At 48.0% G+C, this 16,905-nt stretch overlaps 1 pseudogene; it reads left to right on the forward strand.

Annotated features, from left to right (window-relative positions):
* LOC143640349 (inactive carboxypeptidase-like protein X2) overlaps window positions 1-16,905 on the forward strand; it is a 91,270-nt pseudogene that overhangs the window by 33,741 nt on the left and 40,624 nt on the right.

A 16,905-nucleotide genomic window follows, 5' to 3' on the forward strand; every position in this document is an offset into this window, starting at 1 on the left:
CCAGACAGATTTTTTACTCGGTAAACAACCTCAGCACCCAGCTCAGCACCCAGTTCAAGTACCCCCTCACCTTGGGGCTTTCTGTGTGGTCTCCCGAGATTTGTTGTGCTACCCTTAAGCTTCATGGGAGTTTGTCCATATTCCTGGAATAGCACTTGTCCTGCTGGGTTCTGATTTATGTTTTCATAATGTCTTCCTTCCTGCCTGGATGGTGAAATTTTGAGATGGAATGATTCACCTTTGATTCCCCAGCACCTGGTGTGTGTGGGCTGGGGTGTGGGAGACATTTTTTGTGTGTTGGATGAATGAGTAAAAGGAGAACTCATTAAATTTCATCTTTCACACTGGGCAAGAAGAGGACATACCACATTGAGATAGTTCCAACTTGTTAGTACAGAGCAACTCCCTTTTGTGACTTAGAAAGAGGATTTGAGGGCACAATCGCTGTTTTCCTTTATCCCCTTGATAATTTTCTCCTATCTCACCTTCCTCCTCTCAGCCTCAGGAAAATGTTTGTCTTACTGTTCTTCAGTTAAGGTCTTTCTGAAACACACCCTTCTTTTCTTTCCAGGCAGGCATTAATGAAAATGATTTTTACGACGGTGCATGGTGCGCAGGTAGGAATGACCTTCATCAGTGGATTGAAGTGGACGCCAGGCACCTGACCAGGTTCACGGGGGGTCATCACGCAGGGACGGAACTCACTCTGGCTGTAAGTGGCCTGCATCTGTGCTTTTGGGGCTCTGTGTCCTCAGTCTAGTGTTGGAGGGTTTCGACAGATGGGAGGCTGGAGCAAGATATCTGGCAACGGGTAATGCAAAAATAGAAAATCGAAATGTGGACTGGATCAAAGGTTCATCTCCTAGAAAGACACCTTCCTACGTACAGCAGGGAGCAGGATCCACTTGGAAGGTAGGATAAAGTAGGCAAAAGTACAATCCAAACAAAGCTGTAGGCAAGTGGCTGCCATCTTGGATCCATGGCACAATCCAGACAGGTGCACAAGCACAGGCCTTGGTGGGAACTCTGGACAAGCAGTGAGCTTGTCCTGGGCTGGAGGGTATGAACCATTCACACTCTGAGAAGAAGGGCCAGAAGCCTTGACAGCTTCCTAAGTGAAGGAATACTCGAGAAGTTGTACCAGTGACCTGGTCTGAGGTCTGGTCTGAGATGCAAGGCCATTTCTCAGAATTGAGTGTGGGGTCGAGCTGGGGCAATATGAGTGTGACTTGATGGTACTTCCTAGAGGAACAGCCCCTGAGAGCCCCATCCCATGGCATGTGCCTCCAGGGGAGCTGTGTTCAGCTTAGAGAGGGGGGGAATGCTGACACACACTGCATGTGGATGGACCTGGGGCTCTTGTGCTAGGTCCAATCAGTGAGTCACCAAGAGCAACAGCTATGCGTTCCTCTTCCACAAGGACCCAGCGTAGTGGGATGCGTGGAGTCAGAAGTGGACTATGGCTTCCAGGGGCTGGCAGTGGGGTTGGAAGCTGAGTGTACAGTGTTTCATGTGGGGAGGGTGAAATGGCAACGGTTGCAAATCACTGGGACCATACTTAGTGCCACAGTCTCCACACTTGAAAGGGGTTAAGATGATCCATTTTGTGTCATGTATATTTTATGACAACAAACAACAGACACATATGAAACCATCCACCTTCCCCTCGGCCCAGCCCTGGGCTAATTGTGGAGGTGGAAGTGCAGCTGACACTTCAGGAGACCTCCTGTGTCACCACCCTGTGAACAGGGCATACAGGGACCTGGGCATGCTGGCCTGGGAAGGACTTCCACACTTGCTGAATTTGAATGAGCATGCTTCTGGTTCCTCTAACCTTGGGCCCGTGCTGAACGCCAAGGACACAGATACCCACATGGTGACACTGTGACTGGTCGTGACCCTCTACCAAGGCCCCCCTGGCTGAAGTGTCCTCCCCCTCACACATACCTGCAGCCCTCTCCAGTTCCATTTCTTGGCATCCTTCAATATTTATGAATTACCTGTTGGCAACCAGGTGAGATCAGTGTGTAACTTGCCAGTGAGATTAATTTCTGGAGAGGTCGACGTTAATAATAACCCAGGATAAAAGAGCTGAACCTGGTCTCTGTACTCACATTTAACCACCTGTCATTGTCCCTGCAAAGGGGACATTGTATCACACAGTGACAATTGTCAGGCCATGACTCATCACCTGTTTTCCTCTCAATTTCTTTTTATTATTCAGAGGATGTTGTAGCATCTCGCAGCATTTTGAAACATTATCCTGGATCCCACTGTCATTATGCAGACAGATTTTTTTTACATATGGCCTTCATATTGCGTATCCAGTGGTGTTATTTTTAACTTAATATCTCGGTAACGTGTTTCATGCTGTGACTGTGGCTTCATAATGATCATTGTTAATGGCCTATAATTTACTCAGCCATGCCTTTTCTGCTGTCACATAGCACATTGCACTTTTCTTCATTTAAATTATTTCCTTCAAATGAATTTCCAGAGCGGGAATCATTCGTGCCCTTGGACAGCATTTGGTGACATATCTGTGTTGCCTTGCGGACGCGTCTCCTTTACTCAGCTTTGCAGTGGCTCTTTGAGCGTGTGCCTGGGTGCCGGCTTTTGTTCTGCAGCTTGCCTTCTGCTCTCCTCAGTGGCTTACTGCCATGATAATTGTCTTTACTGTTTAGATTCTGAAAGATGGGAGTCTTCAAAGGGGGAGGGGGCACGGAAGTTGGATTGCTCAGGGAAAATGAAGATTCAGATGCAAAGAGTGGTTTGAGATTCTCCAAAGGGATGAGGCAGAGATTTTTACCTTCATGCATAGATATTAACTGTCTGGCCTCTGTCATTGGAGATCCATGCAGTCCGTTCATTGGATTAGGAAATAAGAGTAAGGTAGGAATGTTGCTCATGTTCCATTTCAATTGGAGGCACCAGAGGGCCTGGGGAGAGCAAGGCAGGCGGTGAGGGAGCATTATCTCTCTTGTTTGGCCAGGACAGAAACATTTAATGGGGAAGGCAAGGCATAGAATTCATAGAATTTCTTTTCAGAGTTAGATTTTTAAAAGTGTCTAAATGTATTTCAAGTTGAATTATTATTCAGGGATGATGGAAAGAAGAAACCTGATGTGTCCCAGTGTGTCTTACCTCATGGAATGGCTGCCTCCACCCAGGACTGCCGCAGTGGACACGGGTACATTGTGGTACTCAGCTCTTTTCTCCTGGAAGCATGAATAATGTCAGAGGCAACAGGACTACCCAGCGGGACCAGAAAGCACGTCAATAAAAGACATTGTTAAATACTGACAGTGAGAAGAGAGCTGTTGTTCCTCTAACCCCCACGTCCTGTCCCCACTCTGCCCTTGGCAGATAGCATCAGTTTTAATGCTCCTGTCCATTGGTTTCTGTTTCTCTCTCCACTGGGCAGTGAGACCCTTGACGATACTGGCAGGACTTGATGTTCTGCATCCTTGGGACCCTGTCTGGTCCCAGGCATCTAGTAGGTGCTCTATAAATAACTCTGATGAACAAATACCAGCATGAAGCAAGTTCACGAAGGTTCACTCACACTGAATAGTAACGAGATGACCCATGACTATACATGACTGGCAGCTGGCGTCAGATGTAAGGGGAAGAAGGAAGGGACTCGGAAAGAGAGGCTGAGAGATGACAGAGACATAGAGATGGCTGCCTTGCAGAACTGACGGATTTGAAATCATGTCATGGCTCTTGCTGGTAATGAGATTTTCCTTCTCTGAGCCTCAGTTTTCAATTCCCTAAAAAGGGATAATTATTCTTTATCTAATCAAGATGTGATGAGGGTTAGGTGGAATTAATAATGTGTGAAAATTACCCAGCACATAGCAGTCAGTAAATGGTAGGTTCTTCCCTCAGCCCCTCTTTGGGTTTATGTACAACAGTGGATTTCTAGCTTTATTTTTAGCCACTGAGCTTTTTCTCAAATAAGATCTTTCTTGAAAATATTTAGAAAATACAGACAGGTGAGGCGACTCTGTGTGGATCTCTGGGTGGTAGGGATGCTGCCTGCCTGGCCCTCATCTCTCCTTGCACGGGACACCCCTGAAAGACAGATCCATGCCAGTGTCTCTGTGTGAAAGCATACTGGACAGCCAAGGTGACTCCATGCAGGTGATAATCCTGGACCACCATCAGATGCCCATTGCCACATCCCTGTTCTGCAGGTCATGGACAGGTGTGGGATTCAAGCCAAGACAAACTGTGCCAGAACTGGGATTAGAGTTTTATTTTTCTAAGTAAGCATGCAGAACAGATCCATTCTCGAAGAGTGCTGCATTTTGATTGGTAACATTCATAGACATGGAAGAGAAAGAGGGTGCTGGTCCTTTGGAGTTTGCTAGATGGATGTTTCTTCCCGACATCCTCTTTATGTGTTTATTAATTTTAATCTATGTGATGTCTACTGAATGCTCCGTTCTAAGCATTGGGACTAATATACATAGCATGAGCAAAAAAGGGGTCTTGTTTGCAGTGAGCTTTCAGTCCAGCCCCTTGTTGGTGCCACTGACTTGAGACAGACAGGAGCTTCCATCAGACAGAGATGCAGTGAGGTCTTGAGTCTTGGCCACCATAGTCCTACTGCCAGTTCATGGCCAAGTTGACAAGCCTACAATTCCAGTTTTAATATTTTTCAGATAATTAATTCTATTTGAAAGCAATGAAATGCAATTGTTTTAATGACATTGAATGCTTTATATTTTTTTACCAATATAAATTGTCCTTCCTACTGCATTGCACTTGAGTGAAATGTTAGTATACTAATAAAACCAATCTTTTATTTCCCAATGACAGAAAGTTTATTAGATGTATGAGAGTTACAATTATAACCAGTGAGATGAGTGAAAAGTTAATTAATCTTCTTGAGGTGAATAGATGCTTCTAAGAACTTAGAATAAATACAGGCAACTTAAAATAGCCAAATGCTTTACATTTTAACTGTTTAATAGGTAGGACAGTCTCGCCTCCCAGCAAGCCAGCATTGGGTTTGTAAGGTGGGGGCTGAGCAAGGCTGGCTAATTGCTGAATTTGTAAAGTAGTTGGGCTGGTTAGGGAGGACGAGCACAGCCCCTGCCAGGAGCCAGGCTTGGTGCCCAAGGAGGCAGGCTTGACAGAGCCCCAGGAAGCTGGTGCCATTGAAAGTGGAGACTCTGAGAAGACCAAGGTACCCAAGTCAGAAGAAGAAGGTCAGGAAAGGCAAGTTGCCCTTTTCTGGTCAGACAGCCATCCACGCCCTGGAGGGGACGATCAGGTTGACGGGAGACATGGGCCTTGACACAAGGGGGGTCTGTGATGGCACGGGTGCAGGAGGGGCACAGGGACACCCACAGTGGAGAGCTTGGCCTGGAAAGGAAGAGAGGCCTGGTCCCCGAGGCAGTCCAGGCAGGGAAGCCGGTGCTGAGGGGCTCAGGGCCTGCTCCTGGAGGGCTGTAGAGTCTTAGAGAAGGCAGCGGCAGGTCCTCTCAGAGAGTAGCAGGTTTAGGGAGTGGAAATGCAGAGAGTGTAAGACCCGTGTTGAGAAAAAGCACAGGGAATTTCTTCAGTTGCAGAGAGGGCTCAGTGTGTGCCTATAGAGGGTACACAATTGTCCTTGTCCCACTGGGTTGTCTGTTATGCCCTCAGGGGTGGTAGAGTCGGGCAGTTGCAGTGGAGGAAGGCAGGGAGGAGGCACTGTGTGCTTCTAGAACATGACTTGTATTAGGGGACGCTGGGGTGCAGGAGCTAAAGCCAGGAGTCAGTTGGTGGAATCTCTGGGAGAGAGAGGGCATAAAATATGATAGAGACTTGGTCTCGGAGGGCAGAGGCCAATCTGAGGACTTCATGAGGCAGTGAAGGTGATGATTGGAGTCAGGGTGCCGGGGGCTTATGGAGCGAGCCAAAGGGCAGAGAGGACAGACATCTGGGACCCCGAGGCTCAGGGTTGCTGCTCTGTGCTTGCCCTGTGGGGGGGTCTGCAGGGCAGGCTGGACAAGGCTCAGCAGAGGGGGCTGCTCAGGACAGTAGGGCTGTAGCAGAAGGAAGAGAGAGGGTGACAAGAGGCTGTGGCAGATGAGCAGCTGGAGGACGTTGGCCCAGAGCTGGGGACAAGCAGGGGTCTCGCCAAACTCCTTCTTTGACTGGGGGTCCCACTTCCCCACCCAGCAGTGCTCAGCTGTATCTGTTTTCTGCTCCCTGAGGACCCCTCCAGCCTTTGCTGCTGGGTCATCCTCCAGGGTGGGTCTGGGTCCCAGCACTGCAGCAGCCAAGGTGCGGAGGGAAGAGGCGCCAGGGCCAGGCGGGAGCTCAGGAAGCAGAGCTCAGCGGAGGCTTCTCACTCACATGGTACCTTCCTGGAGAGTGGGTGTGTTTGTAGAACTGTCACGCTGCGTCTCCTCCCTTCACAGGGAAATGAAAATTTTGGCACCTGTGGGGGGCTGGGAAGAGAGAAATTTCCAAACTCCTTTCTAACCTCTTTGAGAACTGTCACTCTGAACAGCAGAGCTTGTCAGGGAACGGATTTTAGCAAAAACATCTTCAAGTTCAATTATGAGTTAAGGCACTAAGTCATTTCCTCTATCTTATGTGAAATTTCAACGATGCAGAGATAGCTACTTGAAATCAAATAGTGCTCTCAAGATGGCGTCCAAGGCTCCTGGGTGGTTTTCTGGGTGTTGACTGAGGAGTGAGCTCTCGGGGGATTCCACGTGTGAAGTGGAAACAATTGCAGAGCTTGTTCTGGGTGGCAAGCTTCACCCTGCTTTATTCAGGGGCTTTACGCCCCAGCCTGGCTCCCTGGAAATGCCTCTGGATGGTTTCTGGGCACCCCCTGCCTTTTGGTCCCCTGGGAGACCTTCTAGAGGCATCCTGGGTGTCCGCTGCTTTTTCTCTCTCTGTTTCCTGGTGGGGAAGGCCTCCTGCAGCCGCCCCTGGTCAGCTTGCCCCTTGCCCACAGGCCCTGTGTGGCCTCATTCCCTTTGCTCACTGTGTGTGGAGCCAGAACCCTCTTTTCCTTCCCCAGCTGCACCAGGCATGCTCTTGCAGGGGTCTTTGCATGGCCTTGCCCTCTGCCTGAAGACTCGACTCTCTCTGCACCAGGGGCTGTCCTTGGGCCACCTTCTGAAACCCACTCCCTGTTGCTCTGAGTCCTCCCGCTCGGTTTGGCCCTGATTGGCATCTGTGTTGGCTACTCCTGAGGAGCAGGCAGCCAGTTGCCGCTGCATCTCCAGTGCTAGGTCAGCGTCCTTCCAGGGCAGGTCTGCGTAACCAGCCCCTGCTCACCCACCTCCTCCAGAGGTCAGCCACCCAGAGCTGCCCGCAGGGGAAGGAAGCAGCCATTCCCCAGGGCAGCTCTGGTCCTCGGCTGACCAGGGCTCCACTGGAGTTGGAGCCCAGACTGAGACCAGGATTCCAGACCTGCCTAGCTGCATGTCCTGGGACAGGTTTCTGGCCTTTCTGTGCCTCAGTTTCCTCATTGGTAACATGGGGTAGTAATAATGCCGTTGGCTTAGTGTCGTGGGGACTGGGCAAGCACATTCATGTCAAGCAGCTGAGTTCGTCCTTCCTTGGCACACGGCAGGTGCCCTGCTGTTGCTGTGATTGTCTTAAGACTCCCTCCCCCTGGAGGACAGTCCTGTTCACACACTGGTGCCTGCCCTCCTTCTTTCTCCTCCCCAGCCAATCTGAAGTGTGCTCTGCCTCTTGGAGTGCTCAGACCACATTCTCTGTTCTCAGTGTCTTTAACCAGAAGGCTGCTGTCACCAGCCCCAAGTAGGTCATCTCACCCCCCTGAGCCGAGAGAGGTGTTGCCTTGCTCTGCACTCTCAGCTTGGGCTGCAGGTGGGAGGCCCGAGACCACGAGCTGTTGCTGCTCCTTACCCAGCAGCCTCAGCCTGGAGCCCCTCCCCAGCATCCCGAGCGGGTACCACCAGTGTGGCCAACGCCTCTCCTCAGACACACCTAGGAAAGACCAGAACTGTATCATGTGACCGCCAAGAACTTGAGTCTGATTGTGTGAGAATTTCCTGCCACACATCGGCATTTCTTTGAAACACAATGGTGGATAGGAAGTTTCTTTAAATAAAGGTACACTGGCTCTAGATCAGGGCTGCTGGGCACCTCACCTTGCCACCTGCAATGACCCCAGTGACCTGACAGGTAGGGCCCTTTTTTGTCCCCATTTTATGGACTATGAAGAAACTGAGTGGTAGAAAGCCTAAGTAGTGTGTTCTAATCTGGTCTGTCACAGTAAAGATGCTTGTCCTCTGCTCCTCCTCCTGCCCACTCCTGGCTAGTGCTCAGGGTCTGCCCTCCTGCCACAGGCTGGGTGAATGTGGAGGCCGCACCTGGACCGTGTGGACTTCATCTGAGGGCATCCAAGGCTGGGGCCTTGGAGCAGCAGTTGTGATACCTGGGACCATGAGACCTTCAGGAGCCCGTGAAGTTTTTAATTTCTTTTAAAATCAGAAGAAAAAATTAACTCTTAGGTTGAAGCAATCTCTTTACTCTATGACGTTGATCTGTTTGTCTTTGTGCTGGTGCAGTTGTAGACTATGACATTGACAGAGGAAGGGGAGAGCAGTCAGCAGGATGAGACCCTCCTCCACCGTGTCAGTGACCTGATTCCTGGAACCTATGAACACACAAGTTTTCACAGTCAAGGGGCATGAAGTCGGCCTGGGAATGAGGCTGCTGAGTGGCTGACCTGAACATGGGAGATGATCCTGGACCGTACAGATGGGGCCCATGGAATCACCAGGGGCTTAAATGCAGAGGGAGGCAGCAGGGAAAGCCAGAGAGATGGTGGCTTGAGAAGACCTTCCCTCCTGCTGGCTTGGAAGGGACAATGACCAAAGAATGGAGTGACAAGGACAAACAGATTCTCCCTGGGGCTCCCAGAAGGAATACAGCTCTGCCAACGCCTTGATTTTAGGGCTTCTGACCCCAGAATTGTGAGAGAATAAGTTTGTGCTATTTAAACTATGAACAGTGCCTACAAATGCAGAGTGCTTCCTCGGCCCCACGGACGGTGCAAATCCAGCTCCGCTGAGTCCTGGGCAATCTGAACAGGCCACGCCCCTTGGCACTCTCTGGCCGGGGTCAGTGCTTGCCAGGCAGGGAGCAGGATGGGGCCAGCCCTCTGGAGGCTCCATCCTGTGGCATTCAGAGGGGTCTCACTTTTTTGTTCCTTTCCTCCTGGCCCCTCATGTGACTGTTCCAGGTCTAGGTGGGGGTCACATACCTTTTTTTACTATTAGTTCTCTACAGTGGGTTTTAACACTGATTTATTGCAACCTGGCTCTGAAAGTGGCATTTCCCCTCCCGTTTCCCCGGTAGATGTTTTTACTTGAGGTAATGGAAAATAGATAGTATTTCTAACCTTATAACATTCCCTCCTGCTGTCTCGAAGAGCCATGGTAACTAGCCAAAGTGAGAAATCCAATAAATCAGTGGGCTGATGTTTCACACAGTGTCCAACGTCTGGCTGTTCTGAGGATGTGGCAGCACCATTCAGCTGTTGAGAGTGGTTCCAGCAGATAAGGGCTGGGGAGTAAGAGTGGGGGGGAGACAGACAGATGGACAGACAGGCAGAATGAGGACACTGTGTTCTTGCTGCTGTGCATGCCTCTGCTTATTGTAGACAAGAGATAGGACTTCGCTTTTTACACGTTGTCTCCAGAAGCTGCTGAAGGCGGTCTCGGCCTCTTGGGATCAGTATTCCTGCCCAAAGTTATAGCTTGGCCTCCAGCAAGACTCGAGCCTGCCAGGCTGCTGGAACGCTGCCTCATGAGGTGATGGACGGGGAGCTGCCAGCTTCCTCATGGGTCAAGCAGAGAGTTGGCCTACAAAGGCCTGAGCCCTGGGACTCTCCCTCTTCTAACTGAAGAGGAACTTGGCGCTGCTGGCCCTGCTTCTGTATGGAAGTGGGTGACACATGGTACTGGTCACCATCAGGGGCCAAGGGCCAGTGGTGATCCTGCAGCAGGCCTCGTACCCCTTATTCAAAATGCTTGGAACCAGAAGTATTTTGGATTTGGGCTTTTTATTATTATTTTTGAATATTTGACATACATTATGTGCATTGGTAAGGGGACCCAAGTCTAAACACAGAATTCATTTATTCCCTCTGCACCTTCAGCACACAGCCTGAAGGCAGTTTCCTCTGTTTTTAGATGCTTGTGTTGTGACTGTGACCCATCACATCAGGTGAGGTGGGAGGTTTTCCACTGGGTTGTCACATTGGTGCTCAGAGTTTCAGATTTTGGGTTTCCAGATCAGGTCTCCTCCACCTGTGCATGACTGGTTTTGCCCATTTGCTGTGTCAGTGATGAGCCAGTGACGCTGGCTGGAGTTGATGGTGTTTTGGATTTTTGCTGGCATTATTTCTCTCTCTCTCTTTCCTCTATGGAGTATATGCACACTGTGTATCTGGATAGAGCCAAAGTGTGAGAGGCCTACAGGACATCTAACCAGTGGCTTCCCAGTTTCATGAAGTCCATTCCAAGTCGTCAAGACACAGGTCATCAAGGTCTAGAAGAGGAAAACTTTTCCTTCTTAATCCTACACCACAAAACTCTGGTCTTAGATTTCTGGTACATGTTCAGCTGTCACCTTGGAAATTTTTAAATTATTATCTTCTAATTTTGATTGGAGGGAAAAAAGAGACACAACTAGGAGAAGGCCTGCTTCCTCTAGGTGCCTGTTCTGTATTGGCCGGGCTCCTCTCTGGTCCTGGAAAAACGCATCAGTTGAATGCCTTCGTCCTTGCTCCCTGTCATGCAGGACAGAAGATGCTGGAAGATGGCATGTTTCATCACGAAACGGTCTTGGTGTAAACAGCTAGTCTGTCCTGAGCTACCATCATGGCAAGTACTGGTAATCGTTCCTCCCAATGCCTTTGGAAGTTAGGTTTATCAGCTTGGTGCAAAGAGCTGCACCTGCCAGAGTGGCCTGGTCAGTATGGGTCAGAGGGCATCCTGGAGCCCCATGCTGCTGCCTCATAGGAGGCCCTCCACCACACCAGCCTCTGCATCAGGTGTGCCTGCTCCCTCTCCAGCAGGGCTGAAGGGCAGACAGCTCTCATGGTGTGCATTTTGCTCACTTGATTCCCTCTTCCATGCCTGGTAGGAAGCTTCCTATTTCTACAAAGATCTCTTTCAAGTGCAGAATTTTCGTATTATGCTAGCTGTCCATCCAGGTTAAAGGAGCAATCAAGTACAAGGTTTTCCCAGCATTTTTGAAAGTAAACTCTTGGCTAAGTTTCACGGAAGACTTTGTTTTTATTCTTTTAAAATAACCTTCAGTTCTCCAGTTTTTCTTTAAAGTCCATCTAAAAAATAACATTTGTGCCACCAGCTAAGTAGTCCATTGGCAGCACTTCAGAACACAGGGCGCCCAACAGGGGCGAAAGGCCACGTGCTTCCCAATTGTTCTCATAAAATTCCACTGACCTTCTCTCGAGTTCACACCATAGTAAAATGTGAACTCTTAAAAGGAAGAAAGAAATTCTGCTTTTTCGTCTTGCTTTGAATCTGTAACATATAAATTGCCCTCAATTCTAGCATGTGTTGGAAGAAAAAGACCTTGAATGAGTGAAGACTTAAAAAAGTGTCAGAGAAATGAAGAGGAAATGAGAAAAATGTGGGTTTATTCTTTAATTAAAAATTATTTTGCTGTTTAAAAAGTCAAATAGCACTAATGACAATTACAAATAGCAGTCCCATCTCCTAGTCTCTGGGACAGCTAGTTCTTGTGTTTTATTTTTCTTAATCCCCAGGTTTCTAAATAAAATGTTCTCAGTGTTCTTTCTTAATCTTTTAAATTAGTTATCTGCTGACATTCAGCTATGAAAAGCAAGAATGGAACTCTCTTATTGACCTGTGTTCAGCATATTCTACCCCCCCTCTCTCTCATTTCATTCTTCCTAAGGAGCTATATTAAAACTTTTGTGGGGCTGGGGATGTTGTTCAAGTGGTAGTGCGCTTGCCTGGCATGCACAGGGTGCTGGGTTCAATCCTCAGCACCACATAAAAATAAAATAAAGATGTTGTGTCCACTGAAAACTAAAAAATAAATATTAAAAAAATTCTCTCTCTCTCTCTCTCTCTCTCTCTCTCTCTCTCAAAAAAAAAAACTTTTGTGAAATCAGCACTTAATTCTTATATCATGGTCATATTGAGTTATTATTTACAGCCAGGTCATCTGCTGTACTATAATGCATACCATACAGTCACCTATTTAAAGGCATGATTTAGTGTTTTGATATATTCACAAGATGGTGCAATCATCACGTGGTCAATTTTAGAACATTTTCATTATGCCAGAAAGAAACCATGTTACCTCTCAAAGTCTTGAATTTTCTGTTGCTTCTTTACCTTCAATGTTAATGATATATATGTCTGAGGACATCATTCTTACTAAGAATCTTTGAATAATTCTTCCTCTATGAAGTTCTTAGGGTTATTTTTATATCTCTTGTGCTAAAACCCACACAATATTGTACTTTGTTATAGCTGAAACTTGATATGACCTTGAAATACAGGAACTCATACTTTTTAGCTCTAAGGTATTCTATTTATATTATGTTATTGTTCTTACTATTAATCTCTGCTCCATTTTCTTCTGCTTTTTTTAGAATTATTATTTACCTATTAAATCTCAGCTTTTTTTCTTACTGGATTAAAATGAATCTGATCCTTACCTAGTTATTCCTGTTTGCTCTTCATGTCTCAGCTCAAAGACAGCCTCCCCAGGAATGCCCTCCCCAACCAGCCCTGGACAAAGTCAACCCCTGCCCCATTTAAAAGCCTTGTATATTCCTCCTTTGAACAATATCACAATGGCAGTTCAATTATTAATTGCATTATTAATTATGCAATCTCTGCCTTCTTCTCTAGACTGTAAACTACCTGTGCCCAGGGTCACTGAGCAGTGGCTGGCCTACTCCCTGTCCCTGCTGTTGACAAGTATTGGTCATGAGTTGTTTTATTCGGGGTTTTCACCACTGTGACTAAAAGATGCAACCACTACAATTGTAGAGGAGGAAAAGTTTTTTGGAGGGCTCATGGTCTCAGAGGTCTCAGTCCATGGACAGAAGGCTTTATTCCTCAGGGCTCAAGGTGAGGCTGAACATCATGGTGGAAGAGTGTGGCAGAGGGGTTGACCAGAAGGAGAAAAAGAGACTCCATTTGCCAGATACAAAGTCATGCCTCCTGACACCACACCTGCCACACTCCACCTGCCTTCAGCCACCATTCAATTAATCCCATTAGGTGATTAATTCACTGATTGAATTAAGGCTCTCATAACTCAATCATTTCTCCTCCAAAACTTCTTGCATTGTCTCACCCATGTGCTTTTGGGGGACACCGCACATCCAAACCATAACATGAGTCTACATTGTGGCTTATAGGGTAATATGAGCCAGGTCTGGGCTGCACCCCAGGCTGTCTGTAAAGACAAGTTTTGGTAAGAGAGAAATAGGGTTGCCTGGTGCAGGGGTGTCTAAAACATTTGAAAATATTTTGGAAGAACCAGTTTCTGTTCACTGAACAGCTGTTCATTGCACGTTTCTGACAGGTAACTGAGCCACATTCTGAAAAACTGCTCTTGCTACCGCATACCTGCTTCTGAGTCCTTCGTGTTCTTTCAGGCAAATCAACAGGCATGTTGAAGAAGCCTGTATTATTGGATATCCACTCTGGTCTCTAAAGTGTCATAACCCCTGACAATGCTGTGCCTTAGTTTCCACACTGATTAATTGCGGGTGACATCACTCTTCCCTCAGTATAGTTTTGAACAACCTCAGTGGAGAATACCCATCTTGCTATTTGAATGGTTCAGAATGGGGCTTCTCCACCCCAGCACTGTTGCAGTCTGGGGAGGATAAGTCTTTGCTATGGGAATCGTTCCTGTGTATTTTCGGATGTTTAGCAGCACCCTTGGCCTCTACCCAGGAGATGTTCCTCACCCTGCAGTAGCAGCCTACCCCAGCCCCACAGTCATAAAAACCAGAAATGGCCCCAGACACTGCAGATGCCCCTGGGGGCAGAAATACCCTCTTGGAGAGCCCTCACTATACTTGCAGAGCCGTGGGCTACACCTGCTGGGGACCCAGAGGAGTGCAGGGAGCCTGGGCTGGCACGGGAGGGGTTTCCGGAATCTGCAGTGGCTGACACTATGTCTCCTGCTAGTTGGGCTGACTCTGGGTGAGGAGTGGACCGCCTCTTCCAGGAACACAGCTTTGACCCTGTAGAAGGAGCCAGATATATTGAGAAATACCAGGGAGTTTTAATTACAGTAAGTGGGTTGAGAAGTCGATCATGAGTTGTCAGGTGGGATGGAATTTTCTTTGTTTCCTTGGACTCTGGCTCTTCAGGAGAGAGCCTCGTGGTGGTTGGGGAGGGGGGAGTGATGCAGTTTTCTTTGGCTGTGGTTTTTTGGCTAATACTGAAGATTACCATTTATTGACTGTAATTTGGGAAACAGCGTGTTGTCCTGTTGTGACTTGGTTAGCAGCACAGGCCTGGACTCTCAGGCCTGCGCCAAGAGAGAAGGGGTTCTGGAGGGTGTACGGGGGAAGCCAGAATCAGAGTGAGGGTCCCAAGGTGGAAGATGTCCTTCCACAAAACTCACCCATGCCAGTCCCCAGAATCTGTGATATGTGACCTTACATGGCAAGAGGGACTTGGCCAGTGTAATTAAGCAATGGACCCTGAGTAAAGAGAGGGACTGTGTTTACCCCATCTGAACCTATCTGCTGTGGATGGTCCTTCAAGGTGACTGGCTCCTTCTTAGCTGAAGCAGGGTCGTGCTGTGGAAGCACCCGGTAAACTGAAATGCCACTTGAATTATTAGGAAGTAGTTATACTCACTATCTTAAGAAAGAAAAAAAATGTATATAAGATAAGACAAAGACAGAGACTAGGTCTCACCCACAGCCCCAGGGCTGAGGCGAGGGTCCTCGGATCTCACTGAGCTGCACGGCCACCGTGGTTGGGGTGGGGAGCTCACATTTATCTACATGCTGTACCCAGTTTTGCTGAAAGACAGGGGCATGTTGGGAGGGACTTGGGGGTTCTTTTGGCTCTTCTCCGATGTCCCCATTACCGTGATAGCAATCTCTGTTTCCTAATGTCCACAAGGGGGAAAGTGACCGCTGCTGTCCAGCTGGGCATTTGGTCATCTGTTCCTCAGTGGGCTTTGATTCTTGGTGGGGGACAAGGAGCTGCCCAGCCACACAGCGCCCTTGCTTCACTATTGCTTACCTGCTTCCAGTTGTACCTCCTGGACCAGAGCCTCTCCCTATGGTGAGTTCCTTACTGAGGCCACAGGAAGTAGCCGGCCTGCTCTGTATCCCAGCTTTTGGTGTGTTGTCATAAAATGCAGCTGGTAATGGCTTGGCTGCTTTGCCTCTGTACAGCCAGAACTTCCAGTCTCCTGACCTGGGCTCCTAAGCCGTCTCACTCAGGCTTAGCAGAGTCACATATGAGGACCCCTGAACCTTTGGTTACAGTTTAGGAGCAGGAGGCCCTCCTTGTCTGAAAGTCACAGGGCCCATCTTGAAACACTCTGGGGTATCAGCAGGCCTCAGGCAGCTCCTTGGGTGTAACTGGGTTCCAGCATCCAGAGTTGGCTGAATATCTCCTTCTGTAGAGTGTCCTCTGCCTCTCTGACCACAGAATGAGCAATAGAACTGCCCTTAGCACCCGAGGGCTGTGGCTTCTGACTCTAGCCACCTCTTGCATTCAGATCCAGAATCCCATGGAAGAATGTCTTGGCTCTGTTTGGGTCAGGTGTTCCATTAGGCCAGTCGAATGTGACTGTCCTGGTTTCTGTCAGGTGACCACCTTCAGGCTATTCAGCCTGGCAAGGTGCAGGGTCATGCTCCATGAAACAGCTGCTTCAAATGTGACCATGCATAAGGGTCAAAGTGGAAATGTAACTCAAAACAACAGGGCTGAACGTCCCCACAGTGTCCCATACAGATACAATCAAAGCAGTTCTATAGGTTACTACCATTTTTCGGCACACCTTCAGACATCTGAGGTTCTCTGGTTACTGAAGACAGTGATGTTACTGAACCATCCTTAGGAAAATTCATCAAGATCTAGACTCCATGTTTGTCTGGTGCTTTCTGTGTTCCACATTTGGGAACTGTTTTGTGATGGTGCATCAGCCCTAGACTGTGTTTGTAGAAAGGGAGGTTATTTGCAAATGACTGAGAAGTACTGGTGATAGGTACTTTTGAGAAGAACAGCTACTGTTCATCACATGTGGCTTACAATAGCTTGCTCACACACCCCTGAAGCACTGGATAGGTCTGGGTACTGAAACCTTGTACCCAGAACCAAGGAACGAGAGAAGTTTGATGAAGACCAGAGGAGAGACTGGAGCATTTATGTATAGGAATAAAAGCCACATGGCACTTTCCTCCTACCAAGCCGGTTAGCAACCATGTGCCTAATGAGGAACTTTGCTTGTTTCTCTAGGATGAAATCAGACCAAGTAGGCAGAGGGATTTTGAAGACTAACGTGCCATTTGAATTATTACTAGGAAATCTTAATAGAATTGTTCTTTCAAGGACAGAAAAATTGCATATAAGAAGTTATATAAGATTTATCTTTTTTTTCTTCAAGTCTGCCTTTAAGAGATGAGTCGCATCTTCACATACATCCTTTTTGCAAGAGAACTGTGGTACTGTCCTGTATGTCAGCCTATTATACAACATTCAAATAAATATTTTCTCTTTCTCCTTCTGTAACATTTGATGGGTACAAAAGATGAGTGTAATCTATTTGTAAGGCTTTAAGCATCACAATAAAACCAACACCATGAGCCCACCATGCCACTGAGCCTGACCCCGCCAGGGCTGCGAAGGCAGTGCAAGGGCAGGG

This window comes from Callospermophilus lateralis, unplaced genomic scaffold (assembly GCF_048772815.1).
Source record: "Callospermophilus lateralis isolate mCalLat2 unplaced genomic scaffold, mCalLat2.hap1 Scaffold_190, whole genome shotgun sequence".
Lineage (NCBI taxonomy): Eukaryota > Metazoa > Chordata > Mammalia > Rodentia > Sciuridae > Callospermophilus > Callospermophilus lateralis.